This window comes from Mesocricetus auratus, unplaced genomic scaffold, assembly GCF_017639785.1.
Source record: "Mesocricetus auratus isolate SY011 unplaced genomic scaffold, BCM_Maur_2.0 Super-Scaffold_100008, whole genome shotgun sequence".
Taxonomy (NCBI): Eukaryota; Metazoa; Chordata; class Mammalia; order Rodentia; family Cricetidae; genus Mesocricetus; species Mesocricetus auratus.
In genome coordinates, this window is record NW_024429192.1 from 67,637,544 (window position 1) to 67,660,371 (window position 22,828).

Here is a 22,828-nt window from a genome sequence, read left to right on the forward strand (position 1 = left end):
TCTGCAAAGATACGATGAGATGAAGTCTGAAACCATGTGAGATCATTCACTAGCCATCTAATGGTGTTGGAATTTGCTTTGGACCATAAACCATCACCCAAATACATGGAGACTTAATATTAATTATGAATGCTTGTCCTTATCTTAGGCTTGTCCTACCAGCTCTTTTAACTTAATTTAACCTGTTTCTATTCATCTACATTTTGCTTTTTACCATTCTTTCATTCTGTATATCCTGCTTTCCTGCTTTCTCCGTGTCTGGATGGCTGGCCCCTGACATCCCCATCCCCATGTCTCTTTTTCTTTCTCTCTTGAGCCTGAATTATGCCTTCTATTTACTTTCCCTGCCTACAAGTTCCACCTATACCTCCTCCCTCGCTATTTATTGACTGTTCTGCTTTTTACTAGACTAACCAAGTGCTCTAGACAGGCAAGGTAAAACAGCAACACCTCTTTACATAGTTAAACAAATGCAACACCTATTTACATAGTCAAACAAATGCAATACATTGTTGCATAGTTAAACAAATATTCTTCAACAATCCAACTTTATTCAAACTTGTGAAGCTTGGGTTTTTCCCTGGGCAGAACCTTCATATGGCAGTCAGTCTCCCTACTGTGTGCCACTGCAAGCTCCATCATCTTGACCATCAGGACTTTTTCCCTATACTGATCCAAAATGTATCTCCTGCTTTTTCATCTGTTATCCGTAATTCTTCTGGTTCTTGGGCATTTAAGGGGGCTCAGTGGGTTCTTGTCCTTGTCTTCCAACTCTGGGTAGTTTGAATGAGAATGGCTCCCATGGGATCATATATTTGAATACTTGGTCCCCAGTTGGTAGAATTGTTTGGGGAGGATAGGAGGTGTGGTCTTGTTGAAGGAGGTATGTCACTGGGAACATACTTTGAGGTTTCAAAAGCTCATGCCATTCCCAGTTCCCTTTGCCTGTCTCATGTTTATGGATCAAGATGTAAGCTTTAGCTACTGACCCAGTACCATGCCTGCCCACCTGCTGCCATGCTCACCCCCATGATGATCTTAAATACCCTAACAGTAAGCTTCAAATAAACTCTTCTATAAGTTGCCTTGGCTATGGTGTCTTATAGAATAGAAATATAAGTAAAATAGCAATAGAAAAGTAATCAAGACAAATCCCATTAGTCAAGAAGAAGCTAGTGTGTTCAGATACCCACCATATATCCTAGCTGATAGGTTCAAGGGTAGGCACTTGACTACAGTCAGATCAACCAAAATCCTTCCCTAAGATTTCAAATATTGGAACCAAAGCAAAATATTGTAGAGTTCTGCAACCTAGAAAAAAATCAGGCTAGAGCATGAGATAATGAGGGATCAAACCAGTCTGAGAGGTGGCAGAGTAGGGGAAGGAAGAGAGATCGAGAGTTGATGACATAATCCTTGGTTCTACTGTCCATGGGATCTATATATTTCCTTGCTTTTACAGTTTGCTAATTCCGAGGTTTGGGGTAGTTTTCTCTTGGCAGACACTTCTTCCATGGTACACACAAACACCCTATGTTTAGATTCAACACTTGAGGCTTTGTAAAGAGAAGCCTTCCCACCAGCCTGGTTCCAGAGCCGCATCAATCCCAAATAAACACACAGGAGGCTATATTAATTATGAAGCTGTTGGCCTTGCTTGTTTCTTACTGGCTATCTCTGCCTTAAGTATTTACCCCATAACTGTTAATCTAAGTATTTCTCTTACCAGAGAAAAGTTTCTGGGCTTCTTACCCCTATGGCAGTTACATCTTGACTCCCTGTGTTTCTCCTACCCAGAGTCCTCCTGGAGTCCTAGTCCCACCTATCTTGCTTCCCTATTGGCCAACAGTGCTTTATTGACATATACACAGGACTTCTCCCATCAAGGCTTCTTCCTTGACCATTCCTGTCTCCCCATGCTTCACCAACCTCTGTGCAGTGATAGGATTTAGAGGATCCTGGGGAGGTCATATAGAGCATTGGCTGGGTTTACTACCAGTTTGTCTCTAAGTCTCAGTCTTTCAATTAAATTATTTGAAAAGCCACCTTAGAGTTTCAGCTCTTTGAGGCAGCAACCATTATTTACTTCACTTGTGAACTCCTAGTGAGTAGACTACATAGAACCACGTGCTGTCACTGGTCATTATATGAATCAATGAATTTTTGAGTTGGGTTCCTTCATCATCTGGCTGTCTTCCTGTGAAGGCACTGGACTGGAAGTCACTTGGAGTCATCTTTATCCACACTATAAACCTCTCCTTTCCTTGGGACATTTGCCTTCTGCCATGCCTGGATGGGACACCACCAAGGCCCACACAGTTCTTGCTCCAGACCCACTAAGACAGCTAACTCATCAGCCATCAGCAGGTGGGCTAACTTGAAAGATGCCCTTCCTCCCAAACCGGATTTTCTGCTCTCTTCCTTTGAAACCCTGCTATGCTGTTAGTCAGTAATGAAAACAGCAAAAATCATTTTCAAGAGGAAGCCAGCTGCTTCATTAGTCTGATTAAACCCAAGCAACAAGATCCAAGAACAGTCCACACACTGAATACAGTGACTTCTCCCAGCCTTAGGGAGAATGGCTGTGATTATTAACCTGGAGGCTAGGTTGCCATCACATCTGCAAACTCATGTGGATCTGAGAGAGAGGCCTGGGTTACAGAAGGAAAATGTCAGGGCTCTCTGAGTCAATAGGCCTTAGATTCCCCCCTCAGCCTCACCAAAGGCCTGGCTGACTCTCCCAAGCATGCCAGCCTTGCCTACCTCTTGGGAAAACCTTGGTCTTCAAAGTCATTCATGTTTATCTTTAAAACTAGATTTTAGAATTTACCAGCTACATGATTTGAAGCTCTGATTCTTTAGCCTAAAGGGGAGATAAAAATGCCTATTTATAGGGAAGCCACAAGGCCTGATAAATGCTTGACGTTCCAGATGCTGTGGTTTGGAATGGATGGATTGTAGGCAGGAGTCGAGAGAGGTGACAATCCACTGGCAACACCTTAAGAGGAGACAGAACCACAAAAGGGCACACAGGTTGGACAAGTAGTTGAGGATTTATATTAAAAGTAAGAAGGAGGCTGTAAAAGGATGAAGTCTCAGGAGGGCGGTGGAATCAGCTCACTTTGGCTGCAGGGCTGAGGGTGGTGAGGAGTGTTAATGTGCCAGAGGTAGGGAGGGTGACTACAACGCCAAGACCACCTCCAGGGTGGGTTGATGAGCATCTAAGTAAAAGAACAATGTAGAGCTCAGAGAGGTCTGCCTTTGCAGCAGAAGCCTCGGTGTCAGAAGGAAGCAGAACAAATTGTCATTGCTGAGGGATTGAAGGGGGAAGGCACACAGGAGAGGGAAGTCTGAGACGATTCCTGAGGTAGGTCTCTAGCCCTGGAGACTTGACAGAGCGTGAGAGCCATTTTCTAAGGAAAAACCAACAAACACTGTGAAGATGTAGATTTTTTTAGGACATGAGATGTGTTCAGTCTAAGAGATAGTGAGTGTGAGGTACTGTCTTCAAATTTCCCCCTTAATGGCATCAAATCTAATTTGACAGAGACTAGACTGACTTTGTCTGAAGAGATCCACTCCCCTGGCCTTATTTCTGGAAAGATTAATAGCCAGACCAAGGCACTCTTTGTTTATCCAGTCGGCCGAAGGGAGCAGGAAAGCAAGCACTTAGAATCCAACAAAGTAAGTTGACCCTATCTGTGTAGATTGGTGGCAAATAAGGCATGCTCCCAGCCGTCCCCGTTTTGAAGCTTCGGTACCAAGGCTGCAGAGAAAGATCTCCCCACACTGTGCTTTGAGATTAAACATTTCCTAGTACAAGAAGAAGTGAGTATGGTCTTAGGGATTCTTCTGCCTCTCTGCTCCCTGCCCCTAAGGCAGGAAGACAACACCAACAGCTCATTGCTGCCACTCACTCCTAAGTTAGAGAGTCGTGGAAAGATCATGGTGTTGAAGTTAAACTGTACACTGATTTTAATAAGCCAGTGTAGAGATAGGAGATAAATCTAAAGCATGTTCACTGTCCAGTGACAGCGATGATATGTCTGAGGGAAACATTTGAGAAAGTGTGTGTGTGTGTGTATGTGTGTGTGTGTGTGTGTGTGTGTGTGTGTGTGTGTGTGTGCCCTGTATTCCCTTAGGGGAACTACCATCTGAAGCCAGGGCTTTTACAAAAGGACCCAGTGAAGGACAAGGCCAGTCTAGGCCTTGGAGATTGTACGAAGTCCTCAGGACAGAGAGCAAGCAGGTCACCCACCTATTAGAACCAGGAGCTAGGCTGCAGCGTGCCAGTTCTGAGAGTCTAGCACTGCCTGAGGAGTAGATCGGGTATGCTATGCTAGTAAATACTTTAAAACCAGCCCTGGGAGGGGAGACCTAAGCTACAGCATTTGTAGGTTGCTGTGGTACGAGAGCATCCACCATAGCTGGTGTGCAGCTACCAAAGGATATCTTTGGCTCAGGCAGAGATGGCTACCATAACCTCTAATCACTCTACTTGCGAGGGGCTAGGGACTCCACTACCTGCAGCTGTCAGGAGCCCATGCTGCGGCATAAAAGGGCATGTGGGGGTCCTGACTAAAGTAGGCATGCAAAGAATGTTTGCAAATAAACGTTTGTTGCGTGGACCTCAGAATGAGCAAGTGTTGGCCCCAGACAGGAGGAGCACAGAAGCTGGCCTCAGGCCTCTACTGAAGCGTGTCAGAAGGAAGAGGTGTGCTCCGCTCTTGGGATTACCAGTGAATAAAAGCAGAGCCAAAAGAGGGACATGGCATGGGAGCAAGCTTTGGGTCTGTCTGAAAATGATATGGCACTTCCGAATCCTATAGGTCGACAGAAGGCAGAATGTTCTCTGCCTCCCCACTTTTTATCACTGCCTTGCATCTATTCCCCTGGTTTCCAGCTTTGCTCACACTCCAGCCTGGGAGAAGAACTGTCAGCAATTGCCACAAACCCTAAAGGACCATGTGAATGCTTTGCACCCTTGGCCCAGCAGAGGCTGAGGCCATTCAAAGCAAAAGAAGGCACCATCCTGTGTCTTTGCCGTATTAAAGGATGTGTGGAAAGGTGTCCCAGGGTGCTAAGATTTCCCTCTCCTGCTTGCCTCTGTCCCTTTCAGCCTGTCCCCACAGCACCTGTCTCACCATCACTGCCCCGCTGTATGGCCACGTTATGTTCCAACACCACAAGTGTGGCTCCTCTGGGGCAGAGAGCAACACTCCTGTCTGAAGTCCCAGTGTTGAACACAGTGCTGAACATCTGGCGTGTGTCTGTGAGAAGACAAAGTTGGAGAGGCGCAGAGTTCCCGGTCCACGTCCTTCTAGGGCCAATTGTAAAAATCTATTTCTCAGAGACAAATCATTACAAAAGCTTTGAAACACAGACAGTTCCCTGCTTAGGAACACATTGTGTTCTGGAAGTCTATTTATGAAATAGTTGTTTGAAATTCAGATACACTTTCTCGTAAACCACCATCAGAAGGGTGGCTGGAGGCATAGCTCTAACCTGGGACATGTGCAGAGGGCAGCAGGAGGAAACAAGAAAGCGGTTTTCCTCAGAACGTCACAGAACAGGTGCACAGAGCACGTCAAGATCCGCAGTAGCCTCTGATCGAGGGCCAATGCCGGAAGCACTTGAGGGACAACACTGGAAACAGTTTCGCGGGGTTTTGTCAGTCTCGTCCAACAGGCAAACTTCTGGTCTTCCCTGGAGTCAGGCAGAATCAGGATTTTGAAGGGGGGTCATGGGAGTCTTCCCAGCTGATTTGAGCAGCTTATCTGGGGAAGAGTAGGCCACACCACTCTGCCTCGGATGATGCCACCGTCTCTGAGGCTTCTTTTGTCTGTTAGGTTCAGAGCCATGCCTTTTCCATTTCTTTTTTGAAAAGGCAAGCAGCCCTCTATCCCTTCCCAGGATGAATGCAGATCAGAGAGTCAGGTGAAAAGCGCTTGCCAGAGATGAAAGAGACTCCGCCATTCATTTTAACTGCAGAGTCGCCTGGGGTAGAGTTGGAAAATGGTCCCTTCCCTGAGTCTTCTTTCCCTAGTCACAATTCCCTGCCAGTGTTCACTAGGTCCATGCTCAGGAGAGTGGCGTTGCTGCAGTAATGTATTTGGAGAGAGAGAGAGAGAGAGAGAGAGAGAGAGAGAGAGAGAATAATAAATAGTCATTTATTATAGTACTGCTCCACACCTATATTAAAATCACAAGGCAAAACATAAAGATTCAGCCAGGCAATTATAAGCCAATTTTCTATAATACAGAAAAATCTGTTCATGAGTTCTATTGAAGGAAAAATTACAACCAGAGAAACCTTCAGTGGAAGTGGGAAATCCTCCATTCAGCAGGTTCTTATTGGCTAGGACATCCTAAGCCATCAATGCCTGCAAGCAAAAGCCCTTGGGACAGTTGCACATGGCAGCATGCAGTAGGAGCCCAGAGATAGACGATCTTTTGCTCTTCCAGTTCTAGAGAGTTAGGGCCAGTGTTCTAAGTTGATGTTCTTGATACTCTACTGCTGTGGGATAGTTTTTTTGTACGCTGGGAAGATGTGTCTTTGCCAAGGCATCTTCTGATTAGTTTAATAGAAGGCTAAGTAGCCAATAGCTGGGCAGGATTTTCAGGGCTGAGAACACTGGGAAGAAGAAGGCAAGGCAGAGTTGCCAGCCAGACACGGAGGAAGCAGGCAAGTAACATGGACTGAGTAAAGGGAATAAAGTCACAAGGTAGAAAGTAGATTAATAGAAATGGATTAATCTGAGTTGTAAGAGCTAGTTAGAAACAAGCCTAAGCTATTGGCTGAGATTTCATAATTAGTAAGAAATCTCCATATGGTTATTTGGGAGCTGGCAGGTGGGACAGAAAAATCCACCTAAACCATATTGTGTGTGGCACTTGGAGCATGGTGGTAAAGGAATTAAGATACAACCTGAGGGAGATGAGATAGCTGTCCCTCAGATGAGAGGGCAGCAGACACAAGGCATGCCTGGGTAAACTATAATGCCAGGTAGCGTGTAAACATTAGAATGAATTATGAGCAGACTTTAGTAGGAGCATGGGGGAGAGGATGATTGCCTTCCACTGGGTTCCTTTAGGAGGCAGCACTACAGGAAGGACTTCAGAGGAGGGGGGTGGATGGGGAAACCACATCTTCAATTCCAAACACCAGTACCACCTATGTTGGAGATGGGGAGGGATGGGTGAAGTGTGTTTAGGAGATGAAGCTACAGCTTGAGTGGATAGGTAAGCTAAGACGACATCATAGATGACCCTGAATACCATTCAGGGGACGCCGGCTTTGCTGTAAAGTGGTGGCCAGAGCAATGCCATTTGCCAGGCTACCATATGGTTAACACTGTGTTAGACTGCTCAGACATTCCCTCTACCCCTGTGCCCATGTCCAAGTGGAATGACACCTATTTCAGGGGCTTTGAGGACTTTTGAGCAAATAGCAGATTTTCAGAAGCAGCTGTCCTGGTTTGTTTTTGTCAACTTGACACAAGCTGTAGTTATCTGGGGGAAAGGAACCACAACTTCAAAATCAGGTTGCTGTAGGCAAGAGCATGGGGGCATTTTCTTAATGGTTGACAGGGGAGGGCTCAGCTCAATGTGAGTGCTGCCACCCCTGGACAGTTAGACCTGGCTTGTATAAAACAGAAAGCTGAGCATGCCAGGGAGAGCAAGCCAGTAAGCGACGCTCCTCTGTGGCCTCTGCATCAGCTCCTGCCTCTAGGTTCCTGCCCTGGCTTCTCTCGGTGATGGAGTGTGACCTGGGAGTTAAAGCTGAGATAAACTCTTTCCTCCCCTAGCTGCTTTTGTTCATGGTGTTTCATCACAGCAATAGACACTCTACTAGCCCAGCAATTGTGGCAGGAGCAAGTGGAAGCGTGGATGGGACAGTGGGCACTTGAGTTCTTGCTTCCTGTGACATCCTATCCCTTCCCCCAGATCAGTTCACAAGAAATAAAGAAGTAGTTAGTAATTCTAAAAATGTACTGGTTCTCTCAAAAGCTCTGCGGCTGGGCAGGCTTGGGGGTTTATGGTCATTTCTGGAATTAGAACCTCTTCCTCCCCTGGGGAGCTTCCTGGCGATCCACATGAAAAGTTTGCCCCTAGAGCTCCACTGAGGAATTCCACAGCAGCATCTCCTGACCAGGCCGTGAAGAACGTAGACCCAGAGTCACGCAGTGAACCAAAATTAGCCTCTTTACAAGCCCACGAAAGCGGGGTGATTAGAGCCCATTGCCCAAAATACACAGAGAGGTGAAAGCTCTCTTCCCTTTCACATGCCCCTCTCACACCTCTCTTTCCTTCTCAGCACCAGCTATCTCCCTGCAGACAACAAACAAAATAGGATCTCAGGTGGCTAAGTGTCCCCATCGCTTCCGCAAGAAAGCCACTGTGGGCAACTTCAGGCGCATTGCAGAGTTCCAGGCAGAGGAAGATATTTGCAGTCAGCCCTGAACTTGGGCCAGCATCTTTATTAACTTTTCACATTAAAAATATTGATATTCAAAAAAAAAAGGTGTTTTTTAAGTAACTGTTGTTGGAGCACAGAGACAGAGCTGCAGACCGGAAGTGTGTTGATGCTCTGTAGGAAACTGACAAACGAGTGAGTATTATAACAATTCAACATTATTTCAGCTGTTAGGGGAAGAAACCGTTTTTCATCTTTAACCACATTTTTACATGGTGCTTCCAAAACTGACAAAGTTGCAAGTGTGGGGGGAGATGCCTAATTCCTAGCATTTGGAAGTTGAGGCAGGCAGACTGGGTGTTTGGCCAGCCTGAGCTATAAGCAAGACCCTGCCTCAAGTAACCACAAAGTAAGGCAGATGAAAAGTTGAATGTGGACTTCTTCACTTAGCTGCTATTCACATTTTAGAGGAGAAAGTGGGCCCGGATGGCCTAACTGCATCTTCCAGCCCCGCTGAGTTTATCTATTACTCTTCCTATTACCCATTTCTCGGCCTTGAGGCTTTGGCTTCATTTTATGCCTTTTTTTCATTCAAAGCTTATCTATGCTATTGTGAGGATTTCTCGAGGTTGCTGTGTTGGAGGGTCCCATCCAAGCAATCATCAGTGTTTAGAAGTTGCTCAGTGATAGCATTTATCAGAGTACAAGAGCCAGGATTGGTGATAGAGACCACTTCCAACCTCTTTATTTTACTTGTAGAACAAAGCCCCAAAGACCACAGAGAGGATGGCATGCCTATATTCTCGAGACGGGGTCCACAAGTCCATTCATGACAAAACCGGGATGATTCTATCTCCATCCCAGAGGCTCCCCTGCTGAATGCAGTCCTGCCTTCACAGCCAAAGTCAAGAGGGAAGGCGAGGTTAGGACTGGACAAAGCCAGCTCCTGCCCTGACATTGAAAAAACAGAAAGATCCTGTTGGCTGCAAATTCTAAAGTGAGCTTCTCAGTCTACTGTAATGCTCACGTTCTTTGGTATGTGATGAAAGTAACCCAAGACCCCTGAACCCCGGGTCCTCATATCCCCAATCACCCAGCTACCTCATGCTTAATAGTCCTGTTTTTGGTGCACTAGGAGAGCCAAATGTCACCCTGCTTCTCAGAGACAGTTGGGCTTAAAAATTTCCAGACACAGGTGGCTGACTCAGCCCTCGCTTTGCTGTGGCAATGGTGATCAGGCATCAGCTGTTGGCTCGGATGATGTGTTCCCAGAGCAACATGGTGAGTGTGAGCTGCCAGCACTGGAGGCTCAGGGAATGCAGTGTGTTGAGCCAGTTAAACACCCCAACGGAGGCTCAGGGAGTGCAGTGTGTTGAGCCAGTTAAACACCCCAAACTGCCCTCTCTCAGAAATAAGGGTGACTCATGGGAGTGCTCCGTGACTGGGAGAGGCACCAGGGAAGCCACTGGGCCCAGAAACCTGCACGCAGAGGGCCCCAGATTCCCTGCCCCTAACTCCAACCCACAGCCTCTTCTCTACCTGAAAATGAACACAGTCTCCATTCCTGAACCCTGCCCTCTCTCTCCAGGAAGCACACCTGGTCTCTTCAATCCTAGACAGTGCTATTTTTTCTCTCACGCTGGGGGCCTGCTCTCCACAGTGTGGCATTTGGTTCTCAGTTTCTTTTCTTGCTTCTTAACCATTGTTTGTTTATAGCTGACACCGGTTGCAAATGCTCTAACAAAAGACAGTAAGGCTCCTTCTCTGTATTCACAGTGCGTCGTAGAGTGTCACCTGCGGGTGGCAATGCAGACTCCTCCAGCTCACCTCGTGTCTTCATGGCTCCGTAAACCCTTACGGTTTCAGCTACGGCTTCAACCTCTGCAAATAGATTTTAGCAGTCAGGCCTCTGTGCCAGTTGGAGAAAGGGTGCCCCTCCCTTCCAGGCAGACAGGGTTCATGGCCAGGCAAAAGAACCATGGACTGAGCTTCATCTCCTGGGCTGGAGGCCCTGTACAATGACACACTTGTACCACCTGGGCTGTGGCTCCTTGCAAGAGATTATTCTCAACATGTCCCTCCTCGCTGCTCCACTCCAATGGGAAACACCTCCTACCTTGGGGAAGCTGGCATCAGACAGCTTGCTTCCCTCTTGCTGAAGGGAAGAAAAGGAACACACACACACACACACATGCACACAGACACAGACATACACCACACACACACACATGCACACAGACACACAGACATACACCACACACACACACATGCACACAGACATACACCACACACACACACACACACATGCACACAGATGTACACCACACACACACAGACACACAGACATACACCACACACACACACATGCACACAGATGTACACCACACACACACACAGACACACAGACATACACCACACACACATGCACACAGACACACAGACATACACCACACACACACACACACACACACACACGCACACAGACATACACCACACACACGCACACACACAGGATATTTGGAGGCTCTCTCCAGCCCTCTCCTCTCAATCTCACTCTCTTGCTGGGAAGGCTCAGAATACAAATTGTAATAATTCTTGGCTTTTGCTTTCTCTAAGCACGGTGTGTCCGTTTCTTCTCGGCCTTTGAGTCAAACACCTACCACCCTTTCCAATCCCTTCCTCAACCCCATCTCCTCATGTTTTCCTAGTCAGACTAGCTATTTCTTTTGGGTGCCTTCCATATTGCTCTGATCTTTTCCTGTATGCTACCAGAATGGAACTCAGACAGCCATCTCTTAGCCCCCTGCTGACAGGGCTTCATGTAGTTACCCTGTATCTGCCTGGATGCTTAATTCAACACCACTCTAAACCCCTTCCCCCAGTAATCTATTTTCAAACAGTGGTGAACAATTTTGACTTCATAAATGATTTATTTTATAAGAGCAAACACCTTCATATTTATCAATCTTTATAAGCATTTTTGTTCTCCAAATTCTTGCTTGGCATCCTTTCCAGAGATTTTATTATTATATAATAACTTCCCCAGCTTGCCAACTTAGATCTCCATAACCTACCTCTGCCTGCCTTCTCCATTTGTCCCATCAAACTTATTATCTCCTTATTGTGAAAGAGAGAAAACTCCATGTTGTCCCAACTCCTACCTGTAATCATGCTCTACCCATCCAGGCTCTTCTTAAGTCAGTCTTCTCTAGAATGAGCCCAGACTAGGCTGAACCAAATGTTTTTCTTGTGACACATATGCAACGGGTGTTTGCCTCCTCAAGAATGCAGTTTACAAGGTAAGGATTTCTTCTTCCAGTCATTCAGCCCAGCACAGTGAGGATGTATACAGCAGGCCTGTGCTCAGGTAGGGTGTATACAGCAGGCCTGTGCTCAAGGAGGGTGTATACAGCAGGCCTGTGCTCAGGTAATGTGTATACAGCAGGCCTGTGCTCGGGGAGGGTGCATACAGCAGGCCTGTGCTCAGGACCAGCCTCTCACAAGGACAGGGCAGAAATAGTTCTAAGCCCTGTTTTTCCATTCCTCTTTCCTCCCAGGTAAAGGCCCGTGACTGGAGTCAGTGAGAAGTGCCCAGAGACACAGCAGAAACTAATAAATATCTGTGGACTGAACAAGTCAGTAAGTGGCAGGAGACAAGAAAAGATGGAGGAAGAACTGGCACACACGTGTGCCACCGAATACCCTCACACCACGTGTGTGTCAGCCTAGCTGAAGGCAGTTCTGAGACGCTGCCCAGGGTATGTGGAACGAAGCCTGGCTAGTGGAAAACAGGACGAAGGGTGAGCACAGGGTTGCAGCCTCAGCTTTGGCCTCATCACCATGGGGAAGGAAGTGAAGAGAGCTCCCTGGGCCTCCCGTTCCTTGGTTTCATCATCCTGTCTGCTGGTGGCCAGCTATGAATTAACCACCAGGGTCCCTCAGTGCTTCTCAACAGTCACGTTTGCAGCTTCCTCCCCAGATGCCCAGACACCCAGGGCCCCGGCACCTCTGCCCTCCGCAGAAAGCTTTTCTTGGCTTCAGCTCTACACAGGGACCTTCACTGCCCACTGGCAGAAAAGAATTCTTGGCTGTGGAAACTGGTAAACTCCACATATTTTACAGATGAGACTAAGCTCCTGGTGACTCTAAATGTGGTGTGAAATGGACAGAAGTCATTCTGCTGATGTGACATGCCTGAAATAACATCACCTCCGCCGCCACCCCCATGCAGACACCCACGTCATGGAAAGAGACAGTCCCACAAGCCCCTGTGCCTCAGCTGCTGCTGCCTCCTGCTCCTTACCCTCAGTCCCAGGTCATTTTCTCTATTTTTCTACTTTTACATTTTTCTTTTTCTCTTTTTTCTTGTGGGTCTGCATTTTGTTTGTTTTTGAGATGCTCCATTTTTCCTGTTGGAAGACAGCCCAAGGTCACAAAGGCATAGAGGGATGTCACAGTTCTCAGCCCTGAGACCTCATGCATCCATCAGAACCCATTTCTGACTAGCTGCATTGATCCCAACCATTTATACCTGCAGAGGAGAAATGAACAGCAATCTACTGCCCCAGGGTCAGGATTGTCAGAAATGCCCTCCTGGACAAGACGGATGATAATGGACATCAGAGACAACAAGTTCCTAGAAAACAGAGAACTTGTTGATTTATTTTTGTGTTTAAAATTTTTTTGTCTGCTTTGCTTGGAATATGTAGGCAGCCCAGACCCCTAGGTTTCTAGGTTAAAAACAACCAGAGGATATTGTATCTTTCAAGTGATTGTCCTCTACCTCGAAGTCAGCTGGTTTCTTGCAGCCTCCAGCACTGCATGCATCCTCTCTGACCAAAGCCCTGCCAGTCAGGAGCGCCCTGATCATGCACACACAGGTTCCCACCGAACGATCCGCAACCGTGGGTGTGCGAGTGTGCGCGCACGTGTTTATGTGTGTGCACCCGTGTGTTTGTGGGGGACGCGTGTGTCTGCGCGCGCGGGTGTGTGGCGGGGGCGGGCTCTGAGCCCGGGGGGCAGGGCTCCGCAGCAAGAGTGGCAGCTGGACTTGCCATGCTGCTAGGGACAGGGTGCAGAGCCGCAGTGCCGTAGCAGGCAGCAAAGGCAGCCTGCCCTTCCAGCAGCCTAGCCCCTAGCAGAGGCGGAAGCCCCGGGGGCCACCAACCCTGGAAACCGCCTGATGTCCCCGCCCCAGAGAGGGCTGCACTGGGAGGACGCCCGGGCACCCGCTTCGGTCCCCTTGTGTCTCTCGGTTCCTCTTTCCTCCCAAGTAAGGGAATAAGCGGCTAAGAGGGAGCGCCCCCGGCAAGCGCGCAACCAAGTGTTGCATGGTGAGGTAAGACCGCGGACGCCGCGAAACAGGGGTCACCAGCTGGGGGGTGCGGGGGAGGAACGCGGCAGCAACTTGGAAAACCAGGGCAAAGCGAGAGCGGGTCCCGCGGCTAGGAAAGGAGCTGCAGATGAGGCCCCTGTGCCCATCCTGACAACGCCACCTGCCACAAACCCGGGCCGGAGGGGATGCGCCAGTGGACTGTGCAGGGTGGGGCCCCCTCCCTGTGCGGTCGGTCAGGACGCGAAGGTGTGTGGACAGCAGGCGGTCTTGCTTTGGGCAGTTTGCTGAAGCAACTAGTCAAATGTCTTCCTTCTAAACGTTGGCTCCAGGGTATCCAAATCGCGGTACCGGGAGCCAGAGGGCTGCGGGGAACAGGAGATGTCTTTCTGCTGCCTGATGGCCAAAGCGTCTGACAGTCCTGAGGGCTTCTGAGACTTTGGGACACTCCAAGTTCAAAGCCTCTGGGGGCGGGGTGCTTAGAGAAAAGCTGGGGGATACAGACACCTTGGCAAATAAAGGGGGAGCATCAGAGGCACCTAAAGCTGACCCGTTTCTTTTGAGTCACAAGACCTGTCTGTGTGTTTGTATCTTAATAAGGTGTGCATCCAGAATCACCTGTGGGGCCGTAGGGAGTTCAAAAACTGCACCCAACCGCCTCACCCCGCATCTTCTGATGTCCCTTTTCTCGGGACTAGTGGACTAGAATTTGAGGAGGGGACTGTAGACTTGTTTAAAAAGCCTTACAGGTGATTCTGAGGGTCTGCCACCGTTGCAGGTGACCGGGGAGAAGCAGAGCAGTTAGTCCTGCTGTGCACTTCAGGGTAGCAGAGAGACCCCTCCCTGCGTCTCCAGGGACGTCAGGAGGGTCTGCTGAGGGACGAGGTGACTTGTGACAGAACCGCAGTGGCGTTTTTGGAGTGCTGTGTGAACCATGGGCTCACTTGTCCAGGGTGCTATGTTAACTGCCTGTACCTCATTAGCATACGATGACCTCCCTATAGGGAGGAGGACCGAGGGGAGCTGTTCGTCATGCTTTCGCTTCAGGGCCTCGAGGGACCCATCATAGGTCTGGAGGTGTACAGTCACCTCCAAACATAATGAGGGGCAGACACTAGACTTCAATATCTGTGTGCCTGGGATTATTCCGTGTTTACACCACTTGCTGGGGAATAGGGCACCCTCACAATCAATGAAGAACTGAAGGGTGTCGGTTCACAGGAGCGGAATTCACACAGGCACGCGCACACACACCCTTTACAACCATGTCCTTCTCAGTCTAGGGTGCCCCTGCCATGGTAAGGTACTTCTTGCTTAAAGGGCTGTATTTGACAGGAATTTCAATTTGAATATAAATCATACTCATTAAATAAAACAGCTATAACGAAGCTAATTTCCTGTGGGGTTTCTGATCTAAGCCCCCCCCCACTGTCCCTTTAACATTAAACTCCAGCCTTCTAAGCATTATTGTTTCTGGGAGAGGTCTGGGAATGGGAAGGAAGTAGAAGAATGCTTTCAACTTTGTATGTGTGTGTGTGTGTCCATGTCCCATGTTTCTTTGTGTATATGTGCCCCTGTGTGTATTCATGTCCCATGCCTGCGTGTGTACATTGTTCCATGTTTCTGTATGCATGTGTATGTACATGCCCCATGTCTGTATGTGTACATGTATCATGTCTGTGTGTATATGCCCCATATCTCTGTGTGTACGTGTTTCATGTCTTTCTGTGGGTATATGTCCGTCGCCCCCCCCCCGTGTATATATAAATGCCATGTGTGTATGTGTGTCTGTGTCATGTCTCTGTGTGTATGTGCATGTGATGTGTGTGTGTGTGAGAGAGAGAGAGAGAGAGAGAGAGAGAGAGAGAGAGAGAGAGAGAGAGAGAGATCCTCTATCACTTTCTACCTGTTTTTAGAGGTAGTGTCACTAGACCCAGAGCTCACTGATTGAACTAGACTGGCCATCAAGCTTGGGAACCCTCGCATCTCTGCCTCCTAGTCTGGACTACAGAGGCTTTGCCCAGCTTTGTACATGGGTGTACATGGCTGGGAACTCAGACCTTCACACCCCTGCAGCAATCATTTTACCCATGAGTCACCTCCCTAGCCCCCTTCACTTTCTTTTTTTTTAATGTAGCCTTTTGTTTGATTCAATCAAAATACGAGGGGAAACAATAAACACCAGAACAGCTTGAACTGTAGGGTCTGAGAACTGCAAGAAACTCCTATGGTCATCTAGTTCAGTTTCTCCACTGCCCGCCTACCTCCTCATACAACGCCGACAGACAGCAAGGCTCCCCAAGCCCTGACCTGACCTCCTAGGAGCCCAGTCCATATGAGACTCTGTGTGAATGTCTGCCAAGGCTGGTTACAGCTCCTCCCCTGGAAGGGAAAGAGGAAGTGCTGTTTCATTGTGGGTAACAGTCTTTATATACATACACTCATACATATATATATATACATATATTTACATTATGATATACTCTTAATATAATAGTAATTCCTGCTCATTGCAGAAAATTTGGGAACTTGAAAGTGAAAAATTATCGCCTATGATTCCTGCCACCCAGATCCCACATTTTTTAAAATACATTGACATATTTCTCTTCTGTCTATTTTTATGCCTTGAAATCATACACTCCATAGAGGGCTAGCATTTGTAGGTAACCTAATAAATGTGCTTTGCATGGTGTTAATCATTTTATCTTCATTATGTCATTTAGTCCTAGGAAGTCCCTCTGAGATAGGTGTTATTATTATCAACCCCATTTTTCTAGGATGGTATAGTGTTCAGGTGACAGGCTCCAGTGGCAGAGCCACAGGGCCAACCCAAGCTCACTGACTGCCAGGTGCAGTCGCTATCGCTCCTCTGGTTTTTTTGTTTTATTTTTCCTTAATTGGTCTTGGAGTGAGCGTCCCTTGCCAACATCATTTCCCAGCTGTGTATTATTATACAGTTAGCCATTTAACTTGTGTGCTCTCCTCAGCAACTACAAATAAGTCTGGGCAAACCTTTACCATGCGCATTTCCAGTTCTTTCTTTCGGGTAGATTCCCAGAAGGAGAATTACCAAGCCAAAGGGCAAGACTATTTGGAGGTTCCTTAAGGTACACAAGAAGCCACTGACTTACACTTCCATTCCCCTAGAGGCAGCTCTACCACAGCCTGAGGAGCTAACCCTTAGCTACTCAAGGATTGTTCAGAGCTTTGCAGGACAAAGCCACATACATGAGCATTCCCAGGCTGATGGGAGAAGTCACACATGCCATCTAATTTATACACTCAAATATAGATACGGAAACGGCTTCATATAAGGCTATTCTTACTTACTGCTGTCATCTGCTGAAACAAAGTCTTACCAATGTAGACTAAGCTAACTTCAAACTCCTAGCAATCCTCCTGCCTCAGCCTCCTGAGTGATGGGATTACAGGCCTGTACCAAAAAATGCTTAGCTTTGAGACTGTGCCTAGTTTTATGTGAGTAGCTGTGGGCTACACAATTCTTTGGCTGGGTATCACATATTTGCTTGGAGCAAATAAAACTGTTGTATAAAATATATAAATGTATATGATATCCCACATCTTTATACAGTGATTATGGTAATCTTATAAACATACTTCGTCACACAGCCAGGCTCAATAGGTTCTCATAAGTCACAGCTTCTTCACATTCTGGCCAGATTCACAGAGCTATTTGTTTACATCAAGTATCGGAATCCCACAGGAAAACAATCATTACTTATAAGTAGCAGAGCTTGTCTAATCAAATAACAGCAACACAGCCCAGGAAAAAATATCAATCAAGATAACTCCGGATAAGCCCATTTTTAAGAGGTTATGGGCGGGTGAGATGGCTCAGCAGTAAAGCACCTGCTGTGGCCATGCGATAAGGGAGACGAAGTTTGCATCATACCACTAACATGAGACAGAAAGAAGCATGCAGTATGTGCCTATAATCCCAGTGCTGGAGAGATGGAGAGAGGAGGGTCCTGGGGCTGGGTGGCCAGCCAGTGAGCTGGCTACATCAGTGAGCTCTGAGTTCAGTGAGAGACCATGTCTCAAAATACAAAGTGGAGAAAGTTTGAAGAAGAGAGATTTCCAACCACACACACACATGCAAACACACACATATGCGTGCATACACATATGTATACATGTATCTATGCATGTGCATGTGCTCATGCACTCACGCACACATACACACACACACACACACACACACACCTATGTACCACATACCAAGAAGTCATCATCACAAAACTATCCTCAGGTCAAAGAAAATGTGGCTGCTAACAAAGAAACCCAGTCAGATACCACCACCACCATCACTACCACCCCACAGGAGGGCAATTTTAAAAGAAAATGAATTGGCCCTGGTCATGGGTTTTCTTTAGAATCATGTTTGCCTTGTACCTACCTCTACTACAGGCAATTGGCTCAGTAGCCCTGTGTTGTTACACATGGAATAAACATCGGTTGAGTGTCACTACGAAGTCAACTTGTGTAAGACTCAGCTCGGGTCCAGACAGATCCTTCTGAAAATCCCCCTATGGGGAAGATAGATGTCTTAGCAGCTCAGAACATGAACTTACCTTGTCATGGTGAAAAAAACTTTTTTCATGGGTCCTCACTAAGCCACGGGCTAACTGAGGGCAGAGCTATGCCTAACTTTCCGATACATCCCCAGAACCTGAGGTTTATGCCTAGGTGACAAGTAAATAGAATCTATTGAATAGATGAATGGCCACATAAGAATGTCCAGTGCACTGTTCTTTGTGCAAATTTTCCTTGCATTGTGTCTTCATTCTACTCAGGCAGTCTCGGAAAGACGCCTGAGATATGCCTAGAGGTCTGTTGTTCGCTTTCACATGCCTCTCTTCCCGTGCTCATTTAAATCTTCAGGATAAAACACCATTAGAGTTTCAGCTTAAGTGGGGCAGGCAGTTTTTGGTGCACACATCGAGGAATGTACAAAAAGAGAACCTCCTTACGTGCAAAGAGTCCAGCATCCTAGGGTGTGATCGGGGTGCCCGCATCTGTCTTTTTTTCTGCCATGTCCTCTGCACAGTGTCTGACCTGGAGGAATGAAGGCGAGAAGAGTAGAGGAAAAGCCCTACCTACTCCGTGCCCCTACCATACACTCTCACCTAATACTTATATCACTAAAGTCTGTTATTAACGAGCCCGGATCGTGGACAAGGACGGGGACTCTCAGAATGTCTGAGTAGCTCTGTTTGTATTTGCAAAGCTGGTAGGAGAGATGGACTTTCCCACACAGATCCATATGGTTTCAGAGTTTCAAAGGCTGTCTGCTTTGCCTCAGCATTGATGTACATGGTGATGTTGATGTGACTTGTCACCCTCTTGGCTTCCCGGGAAGCAGATAAAAGGGTGAATTTGAAGGTGTTCAAGGGAAACAATTTGTAGATATAAATGGCATTTAGGAGTGCAAAAGTGTGCTCAGGGAGTGAGGAGGCCTTGCCTCTGGGCTGACTGGATAGGGAGAAAGGAGCCCACTTGCAAAGCAGTCCAGCCAGCCACTGTCCTCTGCGAGTCTCCCAAGAACAGTGTTGACTTGCCCTTCCAGCAGGTTCCAGCCATTCCAGATGTGATGCTCATGACCACGTCACCTAAGTTAAGGCACAAACAATGAGCATTATAGGATTCTGAATCACTTATCTGTGTGCTCAAAGGACTAGCGAGGCATGAATTCAGTAATTGAACATGTCTTTAGAAAAATTATTCAGCTTACTGTGCCATCATTGAACCCATACTTTCTATCTTTTCCAAGAGACTGTCAGGCAAAGCTCATCAAACACCTTGGGATGATCCTGATTTCCTAATACTCATATTCCCTCCCTCTACTGTTCAGTTCCCCTGTCAAAGAAGCAAGGCCATTGATTTAATATAAAATGCTTTGGTGAGTATACTTTTAGTATAAACTATATTACCTCATCAAGATCACAACTTCAGTGCTAAATGCTTGTTCCAAACTCTGTTTCAGAATACTTTCTGGGATTAACATCAGCCCCTCAATATCAGAAACTTTTAGCCATGCTGCAGTGGCACACGCCTTTAAACCCAGCAGTTGGGGGTCACAAGCGGCAGATCTCAGTGAGTTTGAGGTCAACCTGGTCTCTCTCTCTCTTCCTCTTTCTCTTTCTCTTTCCTTCCTTCCTTCTCCCACAAGGGCCATGCAGCCCAGGCAGGCCTCAAACATTCTTTGCACACCTAAAAAAACAGCAGTGTGTTTCTAGCCACAATCTCTCCTGGTCCCAGTCACAGGCATGTGAGGCAGGCACATGGACCTCACCAGCCCATCTCACTAGGATGATCAACTAAAAGCAGGGCTGTGAGCTATCAGCCAGAAAAGGGAAACGGAGGAAAACTCAGTGGCCACCAAAAAGCTGATAAAGCCGGATCTGCCCTTCTAGCAGGCCATTCGAGCCTTACCCTCCCTTCTGTGTGGTCTGCATGGTGGAGGTGGCTCTCTCAGTGCCTAGTGGTGTCGTTGTCCACACAGGAACTGGCTTTCACTTTCTTCATGGTCCATCTGGTGTGGAAGCGCTAAGCAGCCAAGGCTTGGCAGATCACTTTGATCCTCAGGTACTGAGGATGCTGAATATTTTCATTGCCCACTGCATTTCTGTACCCCTCAGCTCTGTAACAACAGCCTCCACAGCCCCACCTTTAATCAACTGAGTTGGAAAAAACTCTCCATCTTTTATGGGACCAGATACTTTGGGGGCCAAGGTAGATGTTGTTATCCAGACCATGCCCACTCAAAGTTTCATCAGCAAGGATGTCCAAGATCCCAAGAACCTGACCCCAGGACATCACTGGCAGAAGAGCAGTCCCTTTCCTTTTCCAGTGCCAGCATGCCCGACTGACTTTTAATGGTCACCAGGTGATGCTTTTTAACTACTAGGAAGCCAACAGCCCTGAGTTCCTGGATTGAGAAAGCCCTATGCTGCTCAAATCCTTAAATTCCTTGCTGCACCAAGCCTCTAAATCTAAATCATGCAAGTCACATCAAGTGCATTCCCGAAGAGACTCTCAGTCATGAGACCAAATGTGCACTGAGCACCCACTGTGTGTTCCACTCAGGACCGGTTCCTAAGGAAGGCCAAACGTTTTCCATCAATTGTGTGGGACACAGCCAGAAACAGACAGTGCTAATCTCAGATGAAAGTCAAGGTAAATCCACAAACCAAGAAGTCAGTAGATCGAAGGAGAGAGGTAATAACCTGGAAACCTGGAACCACGGATTTTAACGAATGAGAGGGAGCAGCATAAGCAAAGGCTCAGAGGTCTTTGCTCCCATTGTATAGTTCAGAACTGCTGAAGCAAAAGCTATGTGTCCGAGAGTAAAAAGAGGTAAGGCTGGAATGCTAGCGGCTGACCCACGTTAAAGAGTATAGTTTTTTATACAGTGGGGAGGGGCAATGAGAAATTTTTAAGTGGGGAATGATATGGTCATATTGAAATGTTACGGCAATCCCTTGGGCTGCAGCGTGACATGAAGAGAAGATGGAAAGCAGGACTTCCCCTGGGAGATGAGGGGAAAGTGGAGTAGCATGAGGGCTGAGCAAAAGGTGAAGGAGCGAAGAGAAGAACAGACTCTGGAGGAAGTGAGCTTGTCGTCCAGGGGCCGGGCGCAGGGGAAACAGGAGTGGAGGGTCACTCCCAGGCTTCTGTTTGCGTGCCCGGGAGGATAGCAGCCTCATGGACAAGAGAACTGGGGAACCGTAGCTGAATGTGTGTGACGATGTGGTCGGCATATGAAACTTGAGGTGTCAGTGAGGGGTACAGATGGGAATGCCATTGTAGTCAGTTGCGGGATGAAGATCATGCAGGGGTAAGGTCTCAGCCTTTTGGCTGGGTTTCAGATGCCACGGACACCCGAAGAGGAAACAGCAAAGAAAACTAAAACTGAGCACAATTCTGGCAAGATGCCTGGAGGGGGGGGACAGGTGGAGTGGAATTGGGGGGGTGGGTGGACACACCAGTCATAATATAGACATTGTCAGCACAGGAAAGGGAGAACGGAAGATAGAATGCAGAAATAGACCCAAGCCTTCCCCTCTTTAGGTAAAACAGTTCATGGCATGCTTGGGGAAAATGAAGCTTATACTAGAGAAACTTATTCGTTATAAAAGCAGAAATATTGATACAAAATGAGAAAAGCAATATTTGGTTTTCAAAGAAACTGGGCAAGTACCAGATGCTCCAGGCCGTGAGCCATCAGAGGGACCTGAGGTAGCTTTATAGAACTTTGGTGGAAAGATTCCATGAGCAGGAAGAGATGGAGAGAAGGTTCTCAGAAAGTGGACTGCTAAGACCATGTAGTGATCAAAGTTGTTTACTCAAAATGATCTGGCCAGTCAAGAAATTGAAAACCGAGACCGGAAAAGATGGTCTGTGAAAGACCCAAGGTCACTGTGGCACGCACACTGTAATCTCAGCACAGGAGAGGTCAAGACCAGCCTGGGCTACAAAAGAAGACTCGCCTCAGAAAATAATGAAAAATAAATAATCTGGGTGGTTGTGGCCCACACCTTTAATCCCAGCACTGGGGAGGCAGAAGCAACTAGACCTGTGTGTGTCCAGCCTGGTCTGCAGAGTGAGTTCCAGGACAGTCAGGGCTACACAGAGAAACCATGTCTTGAAAACCCAGTAATAATAATAATAATAATAATAATAATAATAATAATAATAATAATAAATTAGACCTTGGCAGGTGGCTCAGTCAGTAAAGTTTACTGCACAAGCTTAAGTACCCCAGTTTGAGGCCCAGAACTCACATCAAAAAGCCTGGCATAGGCTGGGGAGTTAGTTCTATGAAGTTTGCTCATCCTACAAAGACAAAGGTCAGTGTTTAGATCCTCAGAACCCACTCAAAAGTCAGGCAGGCATGGCGACTGCCTGTAATTCCAGAGAATGGGCAACAGAAATGGGATCCCAGGGGAAAGCTGGCTAGTGAGGTCCAGGTTCAGCAAAAGAACCTGCCCTCAATAAATACAGGAAGATACCTGCAGTCAGCCTCGGGCCTCTGTACAGAAGCACACAGAGGGCATGGG

General features: G+C 47.3%; 1 protein-coding gene across 4 annotated transcripts in view; it reads left to right on the plus strand.

Moving 5' to 3' along the window:
- The first annotated feature begins 13,433 nt into the window (after nucleotides 1–13,433).
- The window catches only part of Dgkg (diacylglycerol kinase gamma), a 200,697-nt gene continuing 191,302 nt past the window's right edge, over nucleotides 13,434–22,828 (plus strand). For 2 of the 4 annotated variants that reach the window (XM_040751044.1, XM_040751046.1), the window contains exon 1: nucleotides 13,434–13,754. The gene's annotated coding sequence lies outside the window, so the exon portion shown is untranslated. The remainder of the gene's footprint in view (nucleotides 13,755–22,828) is intronic. The other 2 variants (XM_040751045.1, XM_040751047.1) reach the window with 1 other exon arrangement.